Source organism: Ammospiza caudacuta, chromosome 15 (assembly GCF_027887145.1).
Source record: "Ammospiza caudacuta isolate bAmmCau1 chromosome 15, bAmmCau1.pri, whole genome shotgun sequence".
Classification (NCBI taxonomy): Eukaryota; Metazoa; Chordata; class Aves; order Passeriformes; family Passerellidae; genus Ammospiza; species Ammospiza caudacuta.
Window position 1 is genome coordinate 9286185 of NC_080607.1, and position 10408 is coordinate 9296592.

The following is a 10408-nucleotide window of genomic DNA, read 5'->3' on the forward strand; positions in this document are numbered from 1 at the left end:
TGCTGCATGGACTGAAGGCTAAGAGGGTGGTGAGTTTATTTGGTTTTGTGACAGTTTGTGCCTTGGTGCCTTGCTTGTCCACCAGACTGCCCTAGAGGCACCATGCCAGCCCTGGAGTCTCTTCTTTCCTGTGCTGGCACACAGTTCGTTCATCCATCCATCCATCCATCCATCCATCCATCCATCCATCCATCCATCCATCCATCCATCCATCCACTCTGATGTGTCCCCTGCAGTTTTTCTCTGCTCTGGCAATGCTGCTGCTCAGAGCCAGTGGGGCTCAGCCGCTGCTGGCAGAGCTGGGCTGTGCTTTCCCTTTGCTCTGCACATTATCTGCATTTCAGCCCCGAAATCCCAGAGCCTCTTTAAAGTCAATGAGGTGGGAAATCACCTCTCTTTCACCTTTTCCCTTTGGAGCTGCTGTGCAGTGCTGCTCCAGCCCGAGGAGAGGGCAGGCACTCGAGGCTGGCTGCAGCTGTGACCTGGAGCAGGAGGTGCTTGCCTTTCCCAGGATGGTGCCCTCTCAGCTGGCACACCCCTGGCCTCCCCCAGCTCACAGGGAGCCCTGCACCACCCTGCTGCTGTTTTCTGCTCAGGCTGAACCAAACCAGGTGCAGACCCCAGCCCAGCATTGAGCCCAGATTGTTCTCTCAGTGCTGGAGCTCAGTGTGCAGCCACATGTGCACACAGGGAGGGTGTTGGAAAAAGGGCCAGAAACAGACACCCCTGGATCTGGCTGAAATTCATTTGGCGTTTAATTTCCTCACAGGCTCGAATTTTGGATGAGGTGTCAAGAGCTTTGAACTTCCCCAGGCTCTGGCTCTTCGTTTGGTGTGAGGGCTGTGCCAGGCTCAGGTGTGAATCACTCCCACATGGAGAAACCCAGGACTTCTGGCTGCATTCAGAGGGATCTCCTCGTAGACCTATTGCTGTTCCTGTCCTCTTGCCAGGCTGTTCATGTTTAAGCTTTCATCAGATCAATTCTCTTCCTCTGAAAGGAAAGTAGCTGGTTAACCTGTGTGTGAGGGAAATGGAAACACTGCTCTGCCTCTCCCCAGTGTGCCATGCAGGTGGAGAGGGGCTTAGGAAAAGTGATAAAAGCAATCAGTCACGTGTGGAATTGAAGGAGGAACAGCATCCAGCTCAGAGGTTTTTCTGGGTTTGCCGTAAGCCTTTTAAGCTCAGTTGTTGGATGGAGTTTTGTGAAGGATGGGCAGGAAAGTAGAGATTGCACTGAGTTAACTTCACGGGTTCTGCTGTTTTTAGAGCTTCATGTCTCTCATATGGACTTCCCATCCTCATCCATAGAGGAGCCTCATGTCTCCTACATGGACTTCCCATCCCCATCCTGCTTCAAGGAGGTGAAGATGAGGAAGGAAGGGTGGAGAAATGAACACTGTTCTTTTTGCCCATGGGAAGTGGATGGGTCTCAGCTCTGGAGAGAGGAGTTTGGTGCAGGCTCAGGGAGCAGGACCAGGCTCAGAAGATGGGTTCCCCTCAATCACTGCTCCCACAGGCATCTGCCAGTTGGTGTCCAAACACCCCCAAACCCCTCTGTGCCTGCAGGTCCCAATTTCTCTCCCCTGACCCCTCACTGCTCAGAAAATCTTCATGAAATAGAGCAGCTCAAAGATAACAGTGGCACCAGATAAATCATTCCTCCCCTGCCTCTCCCCCTTCCCCAAATGGCTAAAGTGTCTTTATTATTTAAAAAAAAAAACTGCACAAAACACAAAAAAAGCCCGACTGAGAGAGACAGAATGCAAAGGAAAAGGAGAGGTTTAGGCAGCAAGCCACAAATAAGCACCATCAATCATGGTGCAGTCAAAAATGTACATGTGTTGGTACCTGCTAGTTATTGGCAGTGCTCAAGAAGTCTCCTGAGTACAATCTTCAGGGCTCCTCAGATAAATAAATAAATAAATAGAAAATTTCCATGTTCCTCTGAAAAACTGCTTGTCAGCACTGGAATGGCAGGTGCATTAACTCCCTAAGAACCAGATTATGCCTTGCATGGCAAAAAAATGCAAACACAGAGAAATAAGGTGCCACTCAAGTCCTGTATCCTCTCAGTTTATTTTGATGGGAAGTATTTTGAAACATAAATAGAGCCTGTTGTATAAATGAGTTTAGGAAAAAAGAGAGATTCTGATATGTACATGGTTCAGTTATCCTATTTACATGTTTACTCCAAATTTACATCTGTCTGACATATGATTTATTTTTTTTTCATACTCCACAAGGATAGCTGAAATGTTTAGATTTTATTTAGCTTCCTGTCCCTCCCACGCCCCTCCCAAGCCTTGGCAAATGCTCTCCTGGTGCCACCTGGCTGCCTGCTCACCCACAGCTCTTCTGCCTTGTAGCTCTGAAATATTTCCTCTAAAATTAAAATCCCTCTCTGAGAGCTCCTGTCTTTCCCCCTGACATCTCTGCTATTCTCTGCTTTCCCTTGGCTTTGCTTTTATTCCCCTGAATTGTCGACTTGAAGGTTCTGTGGCTTTGGCTGTTCTGCAGAGGTCCCCAAACCTCTCCCATCCTTCTGCTCCTCCCTCCTCCTTTTCATACACTGTGCTCTTTTTAATCCAGGAAAGTGACATTATTGCCAGTGGAAGTCCTGAAGGAGCAAAGTCCTGTCCCAGGATGAGCAAAGGTTGCAAGCCCTAGTGCCAAAAGAAAAATGGGTTTGGGGAAATGGCCACTGGCCCTCCCCTGAACTTGACAATGTGTTTCCTATGTGTTTCCTATGATTCCTATCACATCTAGGAAGAGGTTGATTATTTTTAGCTGTTCCTAGGCCACCTCCCAAGGACAGCAGAGACATCTGCAGGCTCTGGCTCAGCTCTGGCAGGATGGTGAAAGTGAGAAGGGATGAATTCCTGGTGTACCTGCAGGCAGGGGAATGTCTCCTTATCTCACCCCACAGGATGCTTTCCTTTTCTCCAGCACCTTGATTTGATTCAGTGAACCCTTATCTAAGTTTTGTCTGACTCTCAGGGTGGTTTCAGCATAACCAGTGCAGGTAATAAATATTAGGAGAGAGGTTTCACTGCCAAACTACTCCTTGCAATCCATCTCTAGCTTTCTTTCCTTAGTTTTCCCACAGTAGAGGTCCATGTTTAGCTCAGTTTAATGACCTGGGCTCCATCGATGCCAGTCCCAGCTGTGTCCTGGGGTGTGAATGAGCTGCAACTGGAGCAGAGCTGGCTTTGCATGGCCTGTCCTGTGATGGTGACCCTGGGTGGCAACTGGACCAGTTCCAAGCAGGTCATCTGGAGGCACCAGACACTTCATGCAGGTCCATGGAGCCATTTCTCCTCCATGGTGGGAGATTTGATAGGATGCATTGTGTCTCCACAGCTCTCCTCACTGAGAGCAGCAGGCACAACTTCCCAAGGATTTTTCCTGGGGAAGGCAGTGAGAAGCACAGAGAGAAGAAGAGAAAACAATTCTTATCTCTATTCACTGCACCTGTTGTTTGGCACATGTAGAATGTGTTATGGAGATTGTTTACCCAAAGTGATTTATAAATGGGATTCTGCTGAGGGTTGTTTGATTCCTTGGCCAGCTGGGTCAAAGCTGTGTCCTGAGTGTCTCAGACAGTTGTGAGTTTTTCTTTAGTATCTTTTGTACAGTATATTATCTCTTTAGTATAGCTACAATATAGTATTAGTGTAATATAGTATAGTTTTAATTAAGCAATTGTTCAGCATTCTGAATCATGGAGCCAGAGCACATTATTCACTGCACTGGGGGCACCTGGCTATGATACACAGTGCACCACAGGCCTGGTGCTGCCTGGTATGTCTCATCATGGAGATATTTCTAAAAGATCTAACTTCTGTTTTTAGGCTTGATGCTAAATTAAGGAGGTTCAAAGATTTATGAGCATCCCAAAAATATATGTCTTCAGGGATGGTCCCTGATTGGGCTGAACAGAGTGGAGATGTGAATTTTGAGTGCGGTGTCCTGTGGGAAACAGATCAATAACCTCCTAAGGAAAATCCTACTTCAGAGTGGGGAAAAAGCACTTAAATTGGGATTTGCCTGTTGCCACCTCAGAATTAAGAAACTCAGAAACACATTACAGAAATCTGCAGGAGCAGACTGTTGGCTTTATCTGTGACCTCTCCAAAGCAGCAAAACTCAAGGCTGTGATATTAAAACAGCCTCATCCCATGACAGGGCTGGAAGTTTTTACTCCATCACATGAAGAAGGTGAGCCTCCTTCATTTTTATTTCCCTTTTATCACATCTCTCATTTTGCCCACAGCACTATAACTTCACCCTTGATCCTGTGATGGATGCAGGAGCTGCAGGGGGGAGGCAGAGGAGGGGGTGAACCCAGAGCCATCCCTGCAGGAACTCATCTCCTGTACAGGCAAATGCCATAAAATGGCAAATAATAAATGTAAAAATTAACTGCAGAGTCTGGGATGCAAAAGAGGATGCCCAAATATCCTCCTTTTTGTTTTTCTGGGATTCAGGAGGGAAGAGCAGAAATGGTGATAAGCAGCTGCCAGCTGGTTCCACTGGGGAGCTGTGTGGCCCCTCTGCTCCATTCTGTGCCCTTCTCCAGCCCAGAAACTTTCTCTTCCAGACCACAGGTTTATTTAATTTCAGTCCTACTGCTGGCAATGGTTTTGCAATGGGCTGTGGGTTAGGAAAAAGCAGAGAATTTTTCCTTAAGTGAGAAAAGGAGACGACATTGCATGGCAAAATGGAGCAAAAAATAGTTTGTTGGCTGATTTTTTTTCTCTGCCTTGCTTCTATGTGTCATGCCAGCAAAAGAAATTGCATTTTGGAGTGATTTAATAGCAAAATTACTTTTATTTTTAATTCTTTTCCCTGCCTCAGAGCAGAAAAATCACAAGATGGAGCTCTGGGGCTTTCCACTGCGGCTGGGCTTGACTCACTGTAAAAACCCGTTTGGAGACCTCAAAATTATGGGGTTTATTATTTTTTCCCTCAGTTTAATTTTTACATTCATTTCAAGATTGTAAATGTTATAGATGTTATAATTATAAAATGTAATTTATTGTTGCTGGTCGAAGTTATTTACTTTTCCATTTGAAACTCAGAACTTTTATTTTTATTTTTTGGTGATTGTTCCAGGGCAGCATTTTTCTCTCTTCTGGGAGGCTGCAGGGATGCTCTTAGCCCACAGCATTCTTCTCCCTGACACCCTGCCTGTGCTGGGGAGGTTTTCAAACCTGCCCAGCTCTAGGTGCAAATATTAAACACTGGCTTTCCTTCATGGGTAAGGGAATAAATGATGTTTTGAAGTGCTCCTCTTCCTTCATAATCAATGAAAAGTGAGCTGGTAAAATTTGATTCAGCACAGTGAATTAGGAGAACTGGGTTCTTTAATGAAAAGAAAAGCATTTTAGATGCTAAATTATATAGAGCTTCTACAGAGACAAAAGAAATTATTATTTTGTGTGACGTGTTTTCTTCCTTCTTTTTTCTTCTTATTTTTCTCTCCATTTTCCTCTTTATTTTGCCTTCAAAAGGGTGAGCTCTCTTCTTCAATGTGCTTCTTTTCCAGGTGAACTGGTGCTAAGGATGGCAGATCTTTTCAGCTCTGCCTGCTGTAATGACAGGGACTGAGTGTTTAATTATGACTGTGTTGCACAGATAGGGTGATTTTTTTTGACTTGCTGGAGTTTGGTTGTAATAGCTGTGCACATACATAGTTAAAAATGACCAAAAATTATTAAAAATATTTTATATATTCTACCTCACATTAAGAGAGGACAATGAGATTCTGGTAGCTGATAGTCTCCTGAAATATTGTTAATTACTTGAACAACACAAGTGAACATTTTATAAAATGTTTATGAAACTCTCTGGGGTTGGGGTGAGCCATATCAGTTACTGAAAATCTGCTCCCCTGCTTTGCAGAATGAACATTTTTATTAGAAATTTGAACCACTTGACAGAGATTTCCAGAGAAATGAACCTCTGGTGTGGAAAAGCTTCTGCTGCAAAGGGCCGGGAACTTCTGGAGGAGCAAAGAGAAATTCAGAAATCCAGCCCAAGGTAGAGCTGACCGCATCCTGAATAATTCATCAGGAGAATTCATCCCCTTCTGTTTGCAAACTGTCCGAGCAGGCTGCTGTTTGTGTGTGCTCCTCTATTCATTTTGTGCTGGGTTCTTTGTGGCTGATCCCTTTGCTGTGGATTTTGGGTTCACTGATTGTTCCTCAGGGCTGCAGCACCCGGTGCTGCTCTGGACAGGGCTGCTGCAGCATGGAATTTTGGATTCTAAATCCAGATCTCTCAAACTGGGCAATTTTAAAAATATTCATGCCAGGAGGCTCTTGTGTCAAAAGTCACCACAGCTGGTGGAAGGAAGGTGTGAGAGTTTCAGTTCCATTTGCTAACTCAAGGAAATAGTGGATTTATTTTTTTTTACTGGGCACTTAGCTGTGGGCATTATTTCTTTTTATAACTCCAATAGCTGTCTGAAAGGACTTGGAAACACACCAATTGCCTTTTTATTTCCCCTTTTCTTTTAAATGTTAGGAAAAGAACAGTTTGAAGGTCTGCCTGTGCTTTGGGTCATTAATAGAGATAATTGTCAGCGGTGGACAAGGCTGCGGCTTCCTGAGTGGGGAGCGAAAGAAAAACGAGGTGTCACTTTGTTCAAACCTTCTCAGTTCCTCTGTAAAACATTTCTGCTTAAATAGAACTGCTGCTCTTACCCTTTCTTCTGCTTCTACTGCAGCCTGTGGAAAAAAAAAATAAAAAAATTTGCAAAATGCTCTGAATGGAGCAGGGGCATCTTTGGTGTACCTGCCTCTGCACCACCTTCACCTTCACATTATCCCTGCACTTCTGGTTTTTATCAGCAGCTATTCCACTTTTACACACAGATCAGAGCCTCCTTCCCTCTCCCTGAATCCCTGCATGCCCAGGATGCCTCTGGCAGCTGCTGCATCCCTGATTCTCCTTTAGCTGCTGCCGAGCTTTCCCTGGGTGCAAGGCTCAAACAATAATTCCTCAGCGCTGGAAAAGCTGCAGAAACCCCAGCACCACTCAGCCCAGCCCTCAGGATGGGAATAACAGGCACTTCCCAAGTTCTTTTTTAAAAAAATAAAAAAAAAAATAAAAAATGACAGCTGGGACAGGAATCTGATGGATGTCTTAATTTATTTATCTCTGGCATTTTGATCAAGTGCCCTCCCGATGGGGAGGGAGATGTTGGCAATTAAAGGCAACGAGTTAACTCTAATCCTTTCTTTTCCCCCCCCATCTTTGAAAAGAAAACGTGCCTTTAAAAGGAATCAGAGAGAAAAAGAACTTGGGAATTTTCAGTAGTACAGAAAACTGCTTTTGGAAAGGAAAATCTGTCGAAACAAGAGCAGCTCTTTTGTAAGTAGCTGTAAAGAAATAAGAAAATTAAGATATTCCCTCTTCTCTTTTTCTTTTACCAGTCCTCAAACAATTGGATTAGAAAAAAAGACTTTAGAATTATTAAAACCTAGGAAAAGAAATCCTGCTAAATGTAATAATTATAATGTAGAAATTTTAATCTGCTCTTGGGAAGTGTTATCTTTTCTTTGTACTTAAAAATTCAAAGTTCTCATTTATAGGGTTTCACAACATTCATTACAATATTTTGACAATTAATTTGTTACCCTTTCTCAAGAACAGTGTAATTAATTATATTCCTATTCAGAGGTCTTAGCAAGGCTTTAAGTTAACATTTCCTAAAAGACATTTAATTCTTATTAAAAAAGAAAATTATTGCTTTATAAACAAATATCAATTGTTTATTAAACACATTTATTTTGGATTTACAGCAATTCCACAGATATGATAGCCATTAAACATCAATGAAAAGACTTTCATTAATAAACTGATTTATTTACCGTGGCATAAGTGTCCTGCTCAATCTAAATTAAATATCTCTTCGGGCTCCTCAGCCTGTAATGTTACCAAAAGGCAGCTTCGTGTTTGAACGCTGCACAAAAAGCATTTCTAGTTCAGATTTGCAAGATGCAATCTCAAAAATAATCAATCTGTATAAAAAAGACTTTGGTTACTGCTAGATAACTAATTATACAGACACAGCCTTTATGCATGTCTCTATGAGATATTCTTTGTTATTCTCTTTCTTCTGAACTTTGATGCTATTTAAAAATAAATTTAATTACCCAGTGGTTATTTACACTGAGTTTATTTCTTCCATCTAGAATTCTTTTCAAATTTAAAACCTGAAGGTCATTATAATTTTACAGCAGTTTATTATTCATGGATATTGCAAAATTTCCAGAGAGAAAAAATTACTTTATTTTAAAATTGGAGTGCAAGAAAAGAATTGTAAGTCTGGCTGCACTGGGCATGATCCTGCTTTACATAATCACAGCAGTTTTGCTAGATAAAAACTGCAGGATTAGGCCAAAGATTTTTCTCCATTAGTAACATAAATTTAAGTACTATAATGTAAAAAAAAATTGTGTGTGATATACATAGATATCCTGTCATCTTTTAAAAAATTTCTTTTCTCTCAGGGTTTTCCCACTTGATTTTATGGGGCATATTGATAAATTCAAATGAGTAAAATTCCCCTGTGTACAGGTGTTGTCAGGGGCATGATTAATTCCTGGTTTAGCTTTTATTTATTTTTATTTACATGTTAATATATTTATGATATATATTTATCCAATTATACATGTGTTTATTTATTACATAAAATACATTTTTTACGGTTAATACATTTATTTACAGTTATATAGTTATACAGTTATAATAATACATTTATTTACAATTACTGTAGAATTGTATAAATTTTATTTATGTATAATATGTATTATAAATGTACAATATGTTATTGTATAAATTGTAGCTTCTATTTACTACATGACTGATTTTTAGAAGCTTTAAAATATTTTTCTCTATTCCAATAACCCAGTTAGATGCACAGATGACCTTAGAAAGACCAGCCAGGTTTTGCTGCACAGGTGTCCCCAGACAAGGTTGTTGAGGCCAGGATTTTGCTGCCACATTTAATTTCAGGTCTTTGAACTAAAAATGAGAAATTGGGGATTTTCCTGCCACAGAGACCCTGAATTTGGCTCCTGCAGGTACCAAGTCTGCTCCTCTCTGAGGGATGGGCAAGGTGAGATGTTCTCCCTCTAAAGCAGCAAAGCTGAGCTGGGCTGGGCTGGAGGAGCAGCACAGCTTAAACCTGAGTTTAAATATGAGCAGTTTTGTGCTCTTAAGGCTTTTTGTTTCTTGAGGCTGCACATGAGCATTTATTTCTGGTCCATTCCCCCACATCTCTGGAAAAAGCAGGATGCTGGTGTGGGGCAGCAGGGGGTGGAGGGGAGGGGATGTTTCTCTCGGGCAGGCTGCCAGGGTTGGACAGAAATGCACCAAAATGGGAATGGAGGGGGAGAGAAGGGGGCTGGGGTCCCCCTCTGCCCCTCACCTTTACACAGGGCTCAGCAAAACCAGTGACAACTTTGCCCCAGAGCAAAAAGTGGGGCTGTGCTCCTGATTTAATTATTTCCCCCTTTCCTCTGGAAGTTTATGTGTTTGAGCATCAATTCCAGGTGAATTTGGAGCATTGTGCCACAATTCCAGGTGATTTTGGAGCTCTTTGGAGCAGGATTTGTAGCAGTGCTGTTCATGGGATTTCCTGGGGGCAAAGATGTGACACCCTGGCACCTGTTGCTGTTGTGATCTCTGCCAGACCTGCCCTGCAGCCCCAGGTGAAATGTCTTCTCCTGCTCCAGCCACTGATGGGTCTCTTCTTTTTATTCTTCTCAAGAATAAAAGACCTTGTTAAACTGTATTTAATATTGAGGGGGAGATGAGGATTAAAGTGAGAATGAGTTTGGTGTAAAGCGCCTCCTTCCTTCTCCAAAGGTGCTCAAGAGGCATCACACACAGAGCTCCCTGCTCTCAATTAACACTGAATTTTAAGTCAAATAATCAAATAACAAATGAGGAATTGACCAAAATGTGAATTGTCTCAGGGTAAATTGCTGTGGGTGGTATAAATGTGTGTGGAGGCAAAGGCAGAGATTTTAATTTGCCTGGAAAAGTTGGAATTAGCCAGAAATCCCTTCCTTGCTGCAATGTTGTGGCTCTGCAGTGTGGTTCTGTTATTGACAGGGATTTTGTGCTGACCCCACATCTGACAGCTCTTTTTGTGGGATATTAAAATTTCTGTCCCATACATTTCCTGATCTTCTGTATTACTGCTTTTAAATCCCTTTTCCTTTAATTGGCTCAGGAGAAAGGGCTCATTGCTTTGCCTTTAACTTTTCTTTTTTTTCCCATAAACTATTTAGGAAAAAAATTGCAGAGTATGTAAACTAAAGATCATTAGAGGTTGTGGGGGTTTTTTTGTTACCTTTTTTTTTTTTTTTTTAATACTATTCAGCAAAATATT

The 10408-nt window shown here is 42.2% G+C and overlaps 1 long non-coding RNA gene across 1 annotated transcript; it reads left to right on the plus strand.

Moving 5' to 3' along the window:
* Positions 1-3572: 3572 nt before the first annotated feature.
* LOC131564509 (uncharacterized) lies at positions 3573-6204 on the plus strand. The gene is made up of 3 exons (XR_009275390.1): positions 3573-3605; positions 3852-4218; positions 5905-6204. It is a non-coding gene; the product is annotated as an uncharacterized LOC131564509 (long non-coding RNA).
* Positions 6205-10408: the final 4204 nt, after the last annotated feature.